We start from the raw sequence: 19,073 nt of genomic DNA on the forward strand, positions 1-19,073 counted from the left end.
CTATCTTTCTCTCATCACACGTATTCCCATTCTCAATATCTGTCCTGCTTTTCTCCTTGCAAACTCACAATGTTCCGTCCTTGTCGCATACTGAATCTCGTCAAACTGTTATATTTCACAGTTTCCATTTCCTCACACTCGACCCCTTTTGCCCTCACCGCCATGCAATACCTTTACTAACTCCTAATTTCGCAACCTCGTCACAGACCTGAATTAACGCAAAAACGATCTAATTTCACGACATTCACTTTTTCATACTTAACTTCAATTACTCACAAAGCCATAGCACATCTTTACACCTTTACTAATATCTTTACTAACTCCTCATTTCGCATCCCCGTACATCTTTACTATAACATCTTACTAACTCCTCATCTCGCATCCCCGTCACATGTAATAATCAACTAAAAAAAAAAAAAAAAAAAAAGGATTAAATTTACTCTCAAAGTCATGTATATCCTTACACCCATACGAGCCACACTGTCTTAACAAACGCATACTTTCACATCCTCCTCACACCCCATATAGTCATCTCCAACATATCACATTTCACCGCCTCCGCTTCTCCACCCGCTCGACCCGTTTTCCTCCCTCAGCCACGCCAGCCATAGCGATGCATGCCCTCGCCTCGTCTCTGTTTCATGTTTTGCCTGCGCGCTCGTGTATCAAATGACTAATGTGTGCTGCATAGACTGTCGCTCATTGTGTCTCGTCGACCGTGTTTCTGAGGCGTGAGTGAATAAGTGAGAATATTAATTTGCCTTATTCTCTCCCTTCAGTCTCTGCACATATCTTAGTTCTGGTGATTCCGTGTGTAATTATTCTGTCTGTGTGCGTAGTTCCTGAGGTCATGGGGCTTTTATTAATATATCTCTCTCTACCTTCAATCTCTGCTCATATTTTTGTTTTGGTAATACTGCGTGTAATTAAATAGCGGGCTTTTTTTTCATTATTGTTTTCTTTTTTTTTACGCCCTTGCACTGTCTCCTCTGATGTGAGAAAAAAAATATTCTGCATTCTCCTGTCTGTCTGTCTGTCTGTTTCTCTGTCTGTCTTAATTGGTGCATCGTCTTGCGGGCTTTTATTTGTCCGTGTTCTGTTTCCATTGATGTTATAGGATCCTCCCCCCGCCTCTTGACCTCTCTGCTTGTTCCCGGCTCTAATTATGATGTCCATCCCTCCTTTCATATTATGCAGAGCTGTTTCCAATACTTTTTGTTCCTCCGGTTCCTCCATCTTCCCATTGTTATTCCTGTATTCCCTTTGTGGACGTGTGCTGTCTGGCGTACTGCTCCTTTCTCTAATTATTATGCTGCATGTCATTCATCTTTATATAAAAAAAAAGACTTTTCCCAATAGTCAAACTTCCATTTCATCCTATTTTCTGTATTCTTAATGTAACTCCTTTTGGCAGCCTCTGTGATCCGCCTTGCTTGTACTACCTCTGATTAAAACTCTCCGTCCGTCCTTTCATCTATATGCAAAACTGTTCCCAACATTTTAATAACTTCCAGTGCTCCATTCTATTCCTTATCCTTCCTGTAATTCCTGCTGCTGACCTCCCTGACCTGACCTCCGTAACCTGACCTCCTGCTAATGCCTCTGATTATTCAGCTTGTCCGTCCCTTCACCTTTATGCTAACCCGATCACACTTTGATTAAAATCCTCCCCTTAATCCCCATCTTTCGCATATTGAATTAAAAGAAAATCCCCTCCCTCGGCCTCGGTTACCTGCCCTTCAGTTCCTGCCAGGTATTATTCTCTGAACGTCTGGCCTTTCAATTTCATCTGTTTCCAGTTTTTAATCTTTCTTTACGTTCTCTTTGTTCTTCATGTTATTCCTGTTCACCTTTCATCAAGAGCGTTTCCCGTCTATGACCCCTTTATTAATTTCTCCTTCCGTCGCTTTGTATTTATGTGAGACTCTTCCCAGCACTTTACCATCCTTCACGTTCTTAATATTCTTCCTCCTCTTGCTGTGATTTCTTCTACCGAACGCTCTGTAACTTGTCTTCTTGTTACGACCTTTTACTCTGATATATGTCTTTTTATCTGCATGCAATTCCATTCCTCTATTTCTACTAACATGTAATTATTTTTCGCCCTCTCTCTGTGACCTGTCTTCTTGTTGCTGTCTTTAAATTTACTCTGTTTGGCTTTTCATCTTAATCAAACTTGTTCTTAATTCTCTGTCCTTGATTTCGACTCTCCCTCTCTCTCAATGTTTCCTTTACTCTCCTCCCTTCCATCATCCTCTGTGACCTGTCTTCTTGTTGCTGTCTTTAAATTTACTCTGTCTTTTCATCTTTATCAAACTTGTTCTTAATTCTCTGTACTTGATTTCGACTCTCCCTCTCCCTCAATGTTTCCTTCACATTCCTGCCTCCCATCATCCTCTGTGACCTATCCTCTTCTTACTACCTTTTGCTCCGCTCTCTATCCTTCCTTTCATCTCTATGCAAACTGCTCCCAATACTTGAACTCTCACGTTTTCTTCATATTCTCTATATTTCTTAATCCTCCGTCGACCCCCCGTGAACTATATTCTTGTTAGTTCCTCTCGGTCCGTCCTATCATCTTTATGCAAACTGCTCCCAATGCATAAGTTCCTCCTTTACCTCCAGGTTCTCAAAAGGTTATTTTACATACTATCTAACTCGACATCTTCACCCTTTTGAGCGCTGCAAAACCAATTACTCCGCCAGCCCCGCCGCCTCAGACACCCTCGCCGTGCAGTATTATAATCCGAGCACCGCCGCATAACATCCACATTCCCGTCGCTGTGTTAACTTTTCCGCCCCCTCAGAATGGCTTGGGTCTCATGTCCATCTCCTCTTTTTTTCTAATTTGATTCTCCTCTTCGGCTTTGTTTTACTTTTCTGTTCTTCCTCCTCTTCCTCCTCTTCTGCTTCTCTTGTCCTTACCTCTTCTTTATTTTTCTTCCCCTCCTTTCCTCCTCTTCCTCCTCTTCTGCTTCTCTTGTCCTTACCTCCTCTCTCTTTTTTCTCTTTTCCTTCTCTCCTTTCCTCATCCTTCACCTCTTCTGCTTCTCTTGTGCTTACCTCCTTTCTCTTTTTTTCTCTTCTTTTTCTCCTCTTCTTTTCCTCCTCTCCTTTCCTCATCTTTCACCTCTTCTGCTTCTCTTGTCCTTTCCTCTTCTCTTTTTTTTCTCTTCTTTTTCTCCTCTCCTTTGGTTTTGTATTACTCTTGTGCATCATCACCTTCCTCCTGCTTCTCGTTTCTTCTCTTTTTTCATCCTCTCCTCTCCTCTCTTCTTTTCCCTCCACTTTTCTCCTCCTGTCCTGTCCTCTCCTCTCCTTTCCTCTCCTCTCCTCTCCTCTCCTCTCCTCTCCTCTCCTCTCCTCTCCTCTCCTCTCCTCTCCTGTAATTTCCCCACCCCTCCTCTCCTCTCTTCTTTCCTTTCGTTTACTCTTCTCTCTCCTTTCCTCTCTCCTCTCTCCTCTCTCCTCCCACACACCTTTTCATTAATTGCAACTAATTAGCTCAGGCAATTAACTCGAACCCGCTTTACATTATTTTGCTCCCGGGTCTCCTTCCTTATTACACGCGTTTACCTGTTGTTTGTGTGTGTGTGTGTGTGTGTGTGTGTGTGTGTGTGTATGTGTGTCTGTCTGTCTGTCTGTCTGTCTGTGTGTGTGTGTGTGTGTGTGTGTGTGTGTGTGTGTGTGTGTGTGTGTGTGTGTGAGAGTGTGAGAGAGAGAGAGAGAGAGAGAGAGAGAGAGAGAGAGAGAGAGAGAGAGAGAGAGAGAGAGAGAGAGAGAGAGAGAGAGAGAGAGAGAGAGAGAGAGAGAGAGAGTGGGTTATAGAGAGAGAGAGAGAGAGAGAGAGAGAGAGAGAGAGAGAGAGAGAGAGAGAAAGGAAGCCGGGGGGGAGGGGGCGGGGTCGTGCTCACTTCCCGTAACAATTTAATGGTCCTAAGGGGGTTATCATGCCCCTCACTTCACCCATTGTCCTGCCGCCATTCCTCTTCATTCCTCCCCTGCCTGACTATCTCTTTATCTATCTATTAGTCTATCTGTTAATCTGTCTTTCTGTTTATCTACCTAGCAATTTCTTCGTCTTTGTTTTTCTTTGTCTTTATCTATTTTTTTTATCTATTATTCTTTCTATTTTATTGTTTATCACTTGGTCTATTTGTTTATTTATATGTCACTGGTTGTCTCTTTATATCTATGACTAAACATCTATATTTATTTGTCTTCTTTATCTCTCTTTCTTTATCTTTTTCTCACTTTCCCTATTGTCCTGCCTTCTATCTTCCTTATTTCTTCATTGCCGTTCTATCTGTACCTCAATATTCCGGTATCTATCTATATTATTTACTTGTCTATCTGCGTTTATCTATCTATCTGTTTCCCTGCCTCTGTTTCTCCTCAATACACAAACTTTTTCTCATATCTTCTTATTTATTAGTTATCTATTTTCCTTCTCTATTGTCTATATTTTACCTTTTTTTTTATCATTATGGCGGTATATTTCCTTTCCGTTGTTTCTGGTTTTCAAGGCTATTTGTTGGAGAGGTTTTTTTTTTTGTCCTTAGTGTTTTTTTCTGTTTGAACTCGGGCCATTTACTCCTCGGCTTTATCGCTTCCTGTCGCGTCCAAAGTTTACGGGGCCCTGTTTTCTTGCCCACGTTCTGTTTTTTCTTCCCTCGTTCCGTCTTTCCGTTTGATTTCTTTTCCCGTTTTCGCCTTTTTTTCCCTTTTTTTTATTTCTTCATTTTTCTTCCCGTTTTCGCCTTTTTTTTCTTTCTTTATTTCTTCATTTCTCTTCCCGTTTTCGCCTTTTTTTTCCTTTCTTTATTTCTTAATTTTTCTTCCCGTTTTCGCCTTTTTTTTCCTTCTTTTATTTCTTCATTTCTCTTCCCGTTTTCGCCTTTTTTTCCCTTTTATTTCTTCATTTCTGTTCTCGTTTTCGCCTTTTTTTCCCTTTTATTTCTTCATTTCTGTTCTCGTTTTCGCCTTTTTTCCTTTCTTTATTTCTTCGTTTCTCTTCTCGTTTTCGCCTTTTTTTCCTTCTTTTATTTCTTCATTTCTCTTCTCGTTTTCGCCTTTTTTTTCTTTCTTTATTTCTTCATTTCTCATCTCGTTTCTCTTTCCATTTAATATTTTTCTTCGTGTTTTATTCACGTTTCAAATATGGTGTTATTTTTCTCTCTCTTTTCTTTTATATGTTCCTCCGTTTCTTTGTTCCCTTCTCCCTTCCCTTCTTCAATTCTTCATTTATTCATTTATTTTTGTATTCCTCTTTCCATCATTCTTCCTTTTTGTTCCTTTTTCTACTTCCTATTTTTTCTTCCTATCTTTCCTTCCACCATTTTTGCCTTAATTCTATCATCTCCCCTTTTGAGAGAGAGAGAGAGAGAGAGAGAGAGAGAGAGAGTCGCTCTGTCCTTAAATTTATGATACTTTTTTTGCCTTCTTGTGGTTCGTATCTTCCCCTAAAAAATATATCATCTGATATCTAGAGAAATAATCACTTCCCTAAAATTTCTTGACACTACCTTAAAAACAAAGACGAAAAAACAAAAAAAGGAAGCAAAAACTGAAGTCTTGTAAGAATACTTGAAATAGATGCGTGTGCCATAAATATCAAGTAACAACTGTAAAGAAATAAGAAACAGAAAAATGAAAACCCTAACTAAAACAAAAAGACAGGAACACGTACCATCCTCTCACAAAAAAAAACAAAAATAAATAAATAAAAGGAAATAATAGATACTTACTCCACGGCTAAAAATAAATGACCGAGATGAACCGTCTGAAGGGGCCGAGGAGGAGAGCTTCGTCAGGAAAGAGATTGAATGGAAGCAAGGGCAGCAGGATAGGGAAGAGGGTGAGGCTCTCTATAGGGGTGTGGGAAGAAAGGGATTGGTAGGGGCTCTAGGGGGGAAAGGGGGTGAGATCTTCTATTATGGTGTGGGGAGGGATGGGGAGAGGGGGAAAGGTGACCAATTACCGTCCACCACCACCTGCAGAAGAAGGTGATGATGGTGGTGGTGAAGGATGAAGGTGTAACAGAGTGGAGTTGGAGGATAATGAGGGATGGTGAAAGAGAACTAATGGGTAGAGGATGGCTTGAATCAATTTATTTTTGTTTGATTCTAAGGTGATGATGGTGATGGTGGTGGTGAGGGTGGTGAAGGATGGTGAAGGGGTGACAGTTTGAGTGGAGCTGAGTGATGGTAAGGGATGGTGAATGGGAACTAATGGGTCAAATAGGTGAATGGGGGACTTGAGGATTTGTTTGGATTCGAGAGTGGTGGTTGTGGTGGCAGGGGTGTAAGTGAAAAGGGTAAGGAGAGGACTGGGAGGAAAGGGGAGAGAGGGGGAAGGAGGGGAGGGGGAGGAGGGGAAGGGTAGGGGAATGGCTGGCCGTCATCATATATCTTTCGTGAGAGAGCGAGATGTTTTTATTACTCAGAGGGTGATGTATGTATCTTTTATTTTTTTTATTATTTTTTTATATTTGTAGGTGTTCCCTCTTCCCCCTCCCTCCACTACACTACTCTCCCCTTTTCATTTCTCCCATTCTCACCTACTTAGTCCTCCCCCACTCTGTTTTTGCCACATACTCTCCCCACCTGGTTCTCTTCTTCCTCCCCCTCCTCCTCCTCCCTTTTAACCGTTTTTTCTCCCCTTTCTCCCTCTCCTCCTCTTCCCTTTTTATCGCCTAACCTCCCTTCTTTCTTTAGCTTCTCATGGACGTCTCTTGTTTCTCTCTTCTATCTTTGAATTTCCCATCTCCTAACTTTCTTCCCTTCTCTCCACCATTCCCTTCACTATGTACCCTTCACCTATGTATACCTATGTATTTCCTCTTCCTCCCATTCATCAGCTGTTATTTCCCTTCCATGTTTTCAATTCCCCAACCCCTTTTCCTTTCCCTTCTCGTTCCTCTTCCTGTCAGACCGTTCACCTTTGCACTATTCCGTTCACCCTCTGCTTTTCGTTCTTCACCTGTTATTCCCCCTTTCCCTTTCCTCTTTCTCTTCGCCTCTCCTCTTTCCTCTCCCTCTTTCTCTCCCCTGACTTATGAGGAACGAGAAGGGGAGGGAACATTCATCTGCACAGGACGTTGGTTAATTAAATTCAACCGTGTAACTAATATATGTTTTTTGTGTTATTTTTGCTCATATTTCCTTTGTCTTCCGTATGGTGTTCGTCGCCGTCATCATCATCATCATCATCATCGTCAAATAGGTGTTACAGAGTGGAGTGTTTGAAAGGATGATTGTACTCCGGGTGTGTGAAGAAAGAGGATCAATTTTTTTTTTATTACGGACAGGTATTTAATCATTTATGTGTTTGCGTGTCCGTGTGTATATTAGTTTGTGTGTGCAGAGAGATAAATAGACAATGGAGATAGATAACAAAAAAGTGTAAGGGAAAGATTAACTCGATATTGAGATAGATAGAAAAAGTTTAAGAGAAAGATTAACGAGGGAGAAGAAAGAGAGCTTGTTTTTCGGGAAGGGGATTTTCTTGTTTGCTCGTCTGTTAATGTTAATGGGAAGTGTCCGTCTTTATTTCCCGTCCAGCTAATGAGAGAGAGAGAGAGAGAGAGAGAGAGAGAGAGAGAGAGAGAGAGAGAGAGAGAGAGAGAGAGAGAGAGAGAGAAGAGAGAGAAAAGAGAGAGAGAGAGAGAGAGAGAGAGAGAGAGAGAGAGAGAGAGAGAGAGAGAGAGAGAGAGAGAGAGAGAGAGAGAGAGAGAGAGAGAGAGAGAGAGAGAGAGAGAGAGAGGCTGCCGCCTGTATCGGGGTTATCTGGCGTTGTAAAGCAAGAATATGTGTTTCGTGTCCGAGGAAAGGGAGTAGGGGGGGCTGGGGGGGGAGGGGAGAGGTTGGTAAGGAGGCTGGTTGGCTAACTGGTTGACTCTCTGGCTGGCTAACTGGGTGGATGAGTGGCTCTCTGTCTGGTTAATTGACTGGCCGGCTGGCTCTCTCGCTGTGTGACTGGCTGGCTGACTAACTGACTGGGTGACTGGCAATCTGGCCTACTATAGTCTGTTCACTTAAGTCCGACCCAAGCTGACAACATAAACCTGAGCGTCTTTGCAAGCTGAGTGCTGATTGGCTACTGCTGAGGCCTCCAAGTTTTCTTTAACCTCTGTGTATATCTCACGCAGCACTTTCTGCTAATCTGCACTGTGCTTACGAACACGCTTAGGTTTATGTTGTCAGCTTGGGGCAGACTTAAGTGAACAGACTATATAATGGCTGGCTGGTTAGTATGGTAGATGTCATGTGGTGTTGGTTGATTAGGTTGCTGTACAGGTTGGTTGCTGGCTGGCTGGCTTACTGAGTGAACGAGTAGAGTGAGAGTGAGGCTGGCTTACTGAGTGAACGAGTAGGGTGAGAGTGAGGCTGGCTTACTGAGTGAACGAGTGGGGGGAGAGTGAGGCTGGCTTACTGAGTGAACGAGTAGGGTGAGAGTGAGGCTGGCTTACTGAGTGAACGAGTAGGGTGAGAGTGAGGCTGGCTTATTGAGGGAACGAGTGGGGGGAGAGTGAGGCTGGCTTACTGAGGGAACGAGTAGGGTGAGAGTGAGGCTGGCTTACTGAGTGAACGAGTAGGGTGAGAGTGAGGCTGGCTTACTGAGTGAACGAGTAGGGTGAGAGTGAGGCTGGCTTACTGAGGGAACGAGTAGGGTGAGAGTGAGGCTGGCTTACTGAGTGAACGAGTAGGGGGAGAGTGAGGCTGGCTTACTGAGTGAACGAGTGGGGGGAGAGTGAGGCTGGCTTACTGAGTGAACGAGTGGGGGGAGAGTGAGGCTGGCTTACTGAGTGAACGAGTGGGGGGAGAGTGAGGCTGGCTTACTGAGTGAACGAGTAGGGTGAGAGTGAGGCTGGCTTACTGAGTGAACGAGTAGGGTGAGAGTGAGGCTGGCTTACTGAGTGAACGAGTGGGGGGAGAGTGAGGCTGGCTTACTGAGTGAACGAGTAGGGGGAGAGTGAGGCTGGCTTACTGAGTGAACGAGTGGGGGGAGAGTGAGGCTGGCTTACTGAGTGAACGAGTGGGGGGAGAGTGAGGCTGGCTTACTGAGTGAACGAGTAGGGGGTGAGTGAGGCTGGCTTATTGAGGGAACGGGTGGGGGGAGAGTGAGTGCTTATCTCTCTGGTTGCTGCGTTACTGGGTGTGTAGGGTACCGGCCGGTTGGGTAAGTGGATGGCTGGTTGGCTACATGGTTGGTTTGCTGGCTTGAAAGGAGGGTGATTGTGTGCCTACCTTGCCCCGTAACAACTTCCATTTCAATTTCTACTCTCCCTCTTCCTTTCATATCCTGCTCTGCTTCTGCTCGTACTCCCACTCGTTCCTACTCCTGCTCCTGCTTCCCTTCGTGCTTTTCTTCCTTTTACTCTTTCTCCCACTGCCTCTCCCACCCTGCTCCTGCTCTTACCGTCAATCACGTTTCCGGTCCTACACATTTTGCCTTTCACATGTTTTGAATCACCTTTTACGTTATTCTTTTCTCTCCATTCCTCTCCTTTTCTCTCATCTCCACCTTTCTCCTCTTCCATTCTCCTACCCCTCATCTTCTATCCTCATCTTCTATCCTTTAATCAAATTTCCCGCTCCGAGTACGTTTCCCCAGTGGTTTAAATTGTCTCCCCGCGCTGAGTCCTTCTCCCCGTGGTCGAGTAAGTGAAAATTGAAGGGAGTTCTCCGGGGACTTTCTGATTGGCGTGTCCTCATTTCAAATTTTTCTCCCTAATTCCGGATTGTCGTGTGATGCCGCCGCTGCGATGAAGTTTTCCCCGATAAAAAATAGGAATGAAAAAAAAAAACCTTCCGCGTTCGTTGAATTTACTCCTCTCTTATTCGGCCATTGACTTTCAAATTTCATCGGTCTGTTTTTTTTTCTTTTCATTTTTTTTTTCCTTTTCTTTTCAGTGTTTTGGTCGTGAGGCTTATCTCGGCGTCGTTGAGTCGTGTGGGCTTTTGAACTTTTTTCTTCTCATTTTAATAATTTATGTTTACTTAATATTTTTTGGTGTGTAATATTTGCTTTAACGTGACCTTGACATTTAATTTTTCTAGTTGTTGTAATTGTAATGTTTTTTTCTTATTAAACGTTATGTATATCAGAAAGGTTAAGAGAGAGGGAGAGGGATTGGGATTGGGAGTGGTAGTGGTAGTGGTAGAGAGAGAGAGACCGGCTGAGAACTACTGGGCCATGGAATAGAATTGACTAAGGTTAATGAGGGTCATGTGAAGCTCGCCAGGTGTGCAGCAGGTGATGGATGGAGGGCCAGCCTGCTACCCATCCATCCAGGTGCTGTGAAGGGGAGGGAGAGGGGAGGAAGGGGAGGGGGCCGTGGTGAAGGGAAAGGGGTGAGACGATGCAATTGTTGGGGTGATGAAGACGTTGCTGTTGTTGTTGTTGCTGTTGTTTATATTTGTTGTTTTTGTTGATATTGGTTGAGGTGGTGGTGGTGATGGAGGTGTTGTTATCGGTGTTGTTGTTATTGGTGGTGGTGAAGGTGTTGTTATCGGTGTTGTTGTTATTGGTGGTGATGGAGGTGTTGTTATCGGTGTTGTTGTTATTGGTGGTGGTGGAGGTGTTGTTATCGGTGTTGTTGTTATTGGTGGTGGTGGAGGTGTTGTTATCGGTGTTGTTGTTATTGGTGGTGGTGAAGGTGTTGTTATCGGTGTTGTTGTTATTGGTGGTGGTGGAGGTGTTGTTATCGGTGTTGTTGTTATTGATGGTGGTGGAGGTGTTGTTATCGGTGTTGTTGTTATTGGTGGTGGTGGAGGTGTTGTTATCGGTGTTGTTGTTATTGGTGGTGGTGAAGGTGTTGTAATCGGTGTTGTTGTTATTGGTGGTGGTGGAGGTGTTGTTATCGGTGTTGTTGTTATTGATGGTGGTGGAGGTGGTGTTTGTGTTGGTGGTGTTGTTAGTGGTGGGGGTGTTGTTATCGGTGTTGTTATTGGTATTGATGGTGGTGGTGGTGGAATGGGTAAGGTTAAATCATTAATTATGTAGGAAAAAAAAAAAAAGGACAATATACGTTCAGTGATCATATACTCTATTTTTATTTTTTGTCTTTAGACCCTCGGTATAGACAAAAAAGAAAGGATTAATTCAATTCCTTATCTTCCAAAAATGTCCTGTTTCCTTACTTATCATTTCCTTGAAGATTAAATTAAGCTACACATTATTTTCTTCTCGCTAAAAGTGTAACACGAATATTCCGTTTCTGTAAAAGTGCCACGATTTTCACACGCAAATATTCTGTTCTAATGAAAGGGAAACACATCGCGATATCAGCGTATGCAAATCCAAAGCTAATTCTCTTATTACAATGCGTTGACTTTGTAAGGAGACGCATGGGGGGGGGGTGGGGGGGACACATGTGAGAGAATCGGAGTACAAAGAGGAAGGGGATTGGAAGTTGGGGAAGGGACGGGGAAGGGGAGTGGAGGGATGAGGAAAAGGAGCGGGAAGTGGAGTGAGAAAGGACATGGAAAGTGAGTGTGTGTGTGTGTGTGTGTGTGTGTGTGTGTGTGTGTGTGTGTGTGTGTGTGTGTGTGTGTGTGTGTGTGTGTGTGTGAAGCCAAGATACAGGTGGCAGTGATGGAAGTGGCGTAATGGATGAGGGCCTTGGAGAGAGAGAGAGAGAGAGTACACCCCCCCATCACGGAAGAACAATTAGCAACAGAACGCTGACCTTCCGAGGAATGAGGGAAGTCTTGCCAACTAGCGACTAACTAAACGGAGCCAACACAGAGCCACGCAGAGAGCCAGAGAGCCATACAGAGTTAGAGCCATAACAAGAGTAAAACAGAGAGCCAGAGCAACATAGAGCTAAAGAATCACACAAAGAGCCACACAGAAAGGAAAAGACACTCGCTGCAAAAAGACAGAGCCGCACAGAGACCCAAAGAGATACACATAGCCAAAGAGTCACACAGAGCCAAGGAGTCATACAGAGCCATAGAGCCACACAGAGTCAAAGAACCACACATTACCATAGAGCCACACAGAGTCATAGAGCCACACAGAGCCAAAGAGCCACACAGAGACATAGAGCCACACAGAGACATAGAACCACACAGAGCCGTAGAGCCACACAGGGACTCAAAGAACCACACAGAGCCAAAGAGTCACACAGAACCAAAGAGCCACCACACAGAGCCATAGAGCTACACAGAGACATAGAGCCACGCAGAGACAGAGCCACGCAGAGCCACAAAGCCACGGGGAGAGCCAAAAAGTTACATAGAACTATAGACACACACAGAGCCATAGAAATACACAGAAAGTAAAAACAAAACCCACCATGAAAGAGCTACCAAGAGGCACATATAGCGAATCACAGAGCGACACGAAATGAGCCACGAGGGAGTCAGCGAGTGGCTCATTGTTTTCCGGGAGGCGCCGCTGAGCCGTGACTCCGTAATCAGTCACTGCCTCGCTGATGAATCGCTTAATTGAGTCAGTTGTTGCCATTAATTGCTGCATAACCCGTCGACACATTCCGCGCGCATAACGGAACACTGCGATATTTTTTTTTCACTCCCCGAAATGGTATTGTTCCGTAAAGTATCGTTCGCTGCGTGCAATGAAAGCGTGCGTGCAGACTGCTCTCATTGTCCTTGGGTATACTTTTTTTTTCTTTTCGTTTTCAGTTCACGGGTTTTCGTTTTCTTTCATATCACGTATTTTTGTTTTCCGTCACATTTTGTTTTGTCTTCGTTTTTTTTCTCCTGGTTTCAATTCTTTTTCATTCCACGGTTTTTGTTCCTTTTCATCTTTTATGGTTTTGCTCTTTTCCATCATACGTTTTTCCTTTATCATCTCATTTTATTTGTTATTTTTTATTTGGTGGTTCTTTTTTTCATCACGGATTTTATTTTTTTCATATCACCTTTCTTTTCTATTTTAAATTATGTGTTTGTTTTCTTTTTCAGATCGCTCTTTTTATGAATTTCTATTTATTTGCCTCTATATATAATTCACAGACCTGTATGTCACTTCTTTCATTTCAATTTTGTTTCTTTTTCGTTATCTGGTTTTCCTGTTTTCATCACTTATTGTTATTGTTTCCGCCCTGTATCGTAAATTATCACTCACCGGATATAAATTTCCCCTGGGTTATATTTCTCACTGACTTCTCTTTTATCATTTCTCTCTATCATAAATAAAGGCTAACACACTTCTTTTTTCACCTTTCGCTGTTGTTGTGTAGGAAGCGAGCGGCGCAGGGAACGAAATGTTTAAACCTCCCTATCATGTGAAAATTAGGCTAATTTGTCGTCACAGGTGAAGTTTAGGTGATTGTGTACACCTGAGGAGGGGGAAGGGTGCGAGAAAGGGGTGGCGCTGTGACTAGGGTGGGTTAGGTTGGTATGTGGGATGGCAGTGATGCGTGTTGGGTCAGGGTCGACGGGAGGGCGAGGGATGATGATGACATAAGGGGTGAGATAGGGTTGGTTAAGGTGAAATGTCAAGGGTGAAGGGTGATGGGTGTGTTGTGATGCTTTAGAGGGGTGGAGGGGAGAAGCGATGGTATGTAGAGTGGAGGGGGGCAGTTAGGATGGAGGTTACATGAATAGTTATTTCTTTTTTATACAGTATAGGAAGCAGCTCAAGGGCAAACACAAATTAAAACAGAAAAGCCGAAAGAGAGGTCAGAAGAGAGGTTTGTCGTAGTTTGGTTGAGGTTGAGTGCTGTGAAATGGAGTTGAGTAGAGTGGAGTGCATTAGGGTGAAATGAATAAGAATGGGATGGCATGCATTGAGTTATTGTGGGAATGGATGGAATGGAATAAACAATAGGGATGGAGCGGAGTGACGTGTATAATGGAGCGGAGTGGCGCGGAGTGGAGTGGTATGATTTCCTTGTTCACAGCCATATAAAAAAGTGTGTGTGTGTGTGTGTGTGTGTGTGTGTGTGTGTGTGTGTGTGTGTGTGTGTGTGTGTGTGTGTGCTCTCACTCACCTGAAGCCCCACGCTGTACGGATTAGAAAACACACACACACACACACACACACACACACACACATACATACACGCAATTACAGAATTATTATTTTCTTTTGTGTGGAAATTAATGAGGGAATGAGAGTCAGTAACGAAAACTTCCACCACCATCACCACAACCACTACTACTACTACTACTACTACTACTACTACTACTACTACTACTACTACTACTACTACTACTACTTTTATTCTCCTCATCCGCACTCACGCCTTCCTCCCCTCGAGCTTAGGTTTCAAGGAAGTAATAATATCATGGAAGCTGCTAAGTTTCCACCCTTCCTGCTCCCCCTTCCCTTCCTTCTTCTCTCTCCCTTCCTCCGAGCATCCTGCGGCCACGACTTACCTCCTCCTCCTCCTCCTCCTCCTCCTCCTCCTCCTCCTCCTCCTCCTCCTCCTCCTCCTTGTCGTCGCGCACCTTAATCTTTCCTCCAAGAATGACATCCTGAGGGAGTGTAGGCGAAGAAGGAGATGGAGAGATGAGGAGCAGAGGGAAGTGAGGAGAGAGGTGAGGAAGAGGGAGATGAGGGAGGCTGAGTGATGAGAGATAGATAAGGGATAGAAGAATATTGTGACCAGCTTTCCATCATCTTCTCTTTCCTATTAACATCTTCCCTTCCTGACACTCCTATTAATTTTTTTTTGAACTATTTTCTTTTTATCATACAACTTATAGCGTCGTCCTCCCAGCATACTCCTGTCATTATCTTCCCATGATACAGCAATTAACTTTTTCTCTTCCCTCCGTTTTCAAGTAATTATTTTCTTACCATCCTCATCTTCTCTTCCTTACACACCCGTTAACATCTTATTTTCTTTACACTTCTTTACCCATTCTCTTCTAATGTCACTATTATCCTCCCTTCTTCACGCTTCCATCCTTAGTTTCTCTTATTCACACTTCTTCATTATCTTCCCTTCTTCACACGAACATCTTCATCTTCCGTTCCTCACACGCCTATTATCATCATCCCTTCTCACGTCTATCCTCATCCTCCCTTCTTCACACCTCTATCCTCATCTTCCCTTCCTCACACGCCCATAAGCATCCTCCCTTCTTTACACTCCCGACTCATTACCATCTTGTCGCGGTCGCCTCCCATCTTTCCTTCCCTTCACTCCTTCCAGCAACTCATCTCCCCAAGGACGAAGGGAAGGACAGGGAGGATGCGAGAAGTTGGTTAGTTGGGGTTCCCTTCATCTCTGCCTCAGCCCTTCCCTCCCCTCTTCCCCCTCTTCCTCTCCTCCAGCCTTCATCAGGGGTTCCAAAGCCCACTTGCTGTCTGCTGCCTCAGGGCGTGTCTGGTATTGTTTGGGCTTTCGCTGCAGCTGGGCCGTCCTTCCTGGCTGCCTTCCTTCCTTGGTTCCTTCCTGCCTTGCTTCCTTGCTTGCTTGTTTTCTTGGTTGCTTGCTTGATTTTCCTTCCCTGCCTGCTTGTTTTCTTTCATCCCTTCTCTCCTCTCTTAAGTCATTCATTCATTCCTTAATCCTCTTTTCTGTATATTCTTCCTTCCTTCTGACTTTCCATCCTTCCTTCCTTCCTTTCCTCCTTCTTTCGTTCATTTGTTTTTACGTTTATTGTTTGCCTTCATCCTCCCTTCTTTCCTTCCTTCATTCCCACCCATCTTTCTTCCTTACTTCCTTCCACACTTGCTCCTCTTGTTTTGCCTTCTTTTACTTTTTTTTTAATTTTCTTCTTTCTCCGTCTTCTTCTTCTTCTTCTTCCTCTCCTTCGTCTTCTTCGTCTTTGTCTTCTTCTTCTTCTTCTTTTTTCTTCTTCTTCTTCTTCTTCTTCTTCTTCTTCTTCTTCATTACGATCATCTTCAACAATAACGCCAGGACAACAATAGCCTGGCAGCGATTTATAACAAAGCTCTTGTAGAAAACTCTGGAGGACGACGAGGACGAAACTAACAAAGACGGAGAATAATGTCAAGTTCCTGCAAAAATAGCATGAACAAAACACGCGCGACGCTTCGACATTGAGTAATAGAGCGGAGTGTACCAAGACATGGGAAGACGAAGCTCTCTATAATTGAACAAAAACGGAACAAAAGGAAACGGAAAAAGAACTTGATTAATTGTAAAATGCAGTGGACGAAAGAGAGACGTAAAAGCAGATCGGTGTAAAGGGAATGAAGGCAAAGGAAAAAAACGTAATAAAAAACGAAAAAAAAAAGTATAAGAGAACCAAGGGACAGATGTTCTAATGATGTTAAGTATAGCACGTGATGCACTCTATGATGAATCCTTTCATTAACGAAGTGGACGAAGATGCGGAAAACAAATCTGCAAATGAGCTGAATGCAAAAACAGAAAAGAAAATACAGTGAAAAGAAGACAGGAAGAGCAAGATAAAATAGAATGGCCAATGCGCTCGTAATGATGATGATGTGAATGATAGCAATGAGGGTGCGACGAGAGATAGATGGGGAAGGGATGAATAAAGGGAAGATGCGAGAACAGACACACGGACGCAGAAACAAAGAGTGTGGGAACCAAATCTTTAAATATTAATGATGACCGTCTTGTTAATAATGGAGATGTGACGAAGGACGAAGGAGGGAGGGAGGAGGGAAAACACACTAATGGAGAATGAAGAACGGAATGACACACAGAAATTAGTGAAAAAGGAAATTACACATATACGAAAAAGGGACAAATAGAATGACTTACAAATCAAGAATGCAGATCGGAATGATACACAAAAAAGAATGACGGAGGAAGTGATACATACAAAGAAGAAGAACGAATAGAATGACACACACACACACACACACACACACACACACACACACACACACACACACACACACACACACACACACCAGGAGCAGAGGACGGAATGACAAACGAAAAAAAAATAATGAAGAATGAAATAACACACATACGAAACAGAATGGCGAAGGGAACGACGCACAAAAAATAAGAATAAAGAACACGAAAAAAAAATAATGAGGAACGGAATGATACGAAAAAATGGAAGAGGAGAAATGCCAATAATCACGTAATGGAGTTAATGGACATGCTGCTAATGAAGGTATAATAAAAGGTTGATGAAGAACTAATGGATGTATGGAAGGTGTGATACTACCTCCCCCCAACACACACACGCACGCACGCACTCACACACACGCACACGTACAGGTAACACGCAGCTCAGGTGAAGCTCATTAGCAGGCGAGGGGAGATTTGGACGCAGGTGTGAAGGGAAAGAGTTTTTTTTGTTTCTTTTTTGTGTGTGTGTCAGTGTTCGTTCTTTCTCTCGCACACATGCATGGCGACAGTCTGCTCTCTTTTTTTGTTTGTTTGTTTGTCTGTGTATGTCTGTATTTTTTTTGTCCGTCTCTATGTGCCTCTTATGTCATGTGTCTGGGTCTCTCTCTCTCTCTCTCTCTCTCTCTCTCTCTCTCTCTCTCTCTCTCTCTCTCTCTCTCTCTCTCTCTCTCTCTCTCTCTCTCTCTCTCTCTCTCTCTCTCTCTCTCTCTCTCTCTCTCTCTCTCTCCTCACACACACACACACACAGGTTTGGGCATAAAGACTGAATCCCTTTTATGTACGATTGATTTGATTGTATAAATGGATTTCTGATGCCCGTGTTTGAATATGTATGTATGTATTTGCGTGTGTATACTTGTATGTGTATATTTTCGTAAGCATGTTTTGTTTATTAATATATGTATTTGTGTCTATGGACGTGTATATGTATATTTGTTTTTTTTTATGTTTGTATATATATTTGAACGTGTATGTTTGTTTTATATGTATATGTGAATTTGTTTGCTTCTATGTACGTGTGTATGTATGTGTGTTGGTAGGTTGGTAGGTAGGTAGGTATGATTGTATGATCCAGCAACCTTTCGTTTTCTCTCCCTCTCTATATCTATCTATCTATCTATCTATATTTATAACTTTTTGGGTCACCCTCAATCTTATTCCTTCTTGTCTCCACTGAGCTCTTCGAATTCCTTTCTGGTTAGACTTTTACTACTTTTTGGACACTATCCTTTTTCATAAGCCGCCTCTAACCGTATTTACCTTTCATTTCCGACTTCATCCCTCTCACCGGTAACTCGCTTCTGGGAACGTCCAAAGTAATTTAATCTAAGTTTCTTTCTTGATTCGCGACTTTCGACGAACTCCTTTTCTCTGTGTTCTCCGTCTCACTAATGCAAGAATCAGCCTGTACTTGTTTGTTCGCTCTCTCATTCCTTCCTCTGGTAAGTCTTGAAACAGTCCACCGTCGGCTTTTTTTCTCTCTTTTCTACTCCTAATGGTCTACACAGCGACATTATCAGAACACTCTTAGAACCAAAGTGAACCTATTCTTTTTTGTGGGGCGGTAATTTTTTTTCTCCTGTTCTATGTTTCTAGGTCTTTGTTTGCTACCTTTTGTTGTTCGAGAGAGAGAAAGAGGGAAGAAAAATACTCCCCCAACCCTCCCCCTCCCCCTCCCCTTCTAGTATCGTGCCTCCCCACCTGTCTCGCCCTGATCCCGTGCCTTTCCCCGTGAGCCCCTGTCCATGGCTAAGCCCCCTTGACACGCACGCCTCGGCCCCCTAGTGAGTGGCCGCCGTGAGGGACTGCGTGGTTACCTCAGCTCCGGGAGGCGGCGGCGTTAGTGGTATTAAGAGGTATTTAATGCATCTACCTTTGTGTGTGTGTGTGTGTGTGTGTGTGTGTGTGTGTGTGTGTGCATTAGAAGGAGGGAGGGGGAGAGGGAGAGGGAATGGGAGAGGGAAATCGAGAAGGAGAAAGATAAAGATTTAAGAGGAGATAGATGAAGCAATGGAATATTTATTTATTTATTTTTTGTTTCGTCCTACGCCGCCGGTAGGCTTTCTTGATAGGGCCTGGTGCCCCCAGCCCGTTGCGGCACAAGCACATTTTGTTTTATAGTGGTGCCATCTTGCTTGACTCATGCGACCCTCCGAGCTCATTTTTGATCCTCTGTTTTGGAGAGAGAATCTTGAGTCCGGGTTGATTGGTTCTCTTCAGCGCCGCATGTGGGTAGTCTTAGGTCACTCGGCGGTGACTGAAAAATCCCAGCTGTGGTGGCTGGCGG

The sequence above is a fragment of the Eriocheir sinensis genome, chromosome 35 (genome assembly GCF_024679095.1).
Source record: "Eriocheir sinensis breed Jianghai 21 chromosome 35, ASM2467909v1, whole genome shotgun sequence".
Classification (NCBI taxonomy): Eukaryota; Metazoa; Arthropoda; class Malacostraca; order Decapoda; family Varunidae; genus Eriocheir; species Eriocheir sinensis.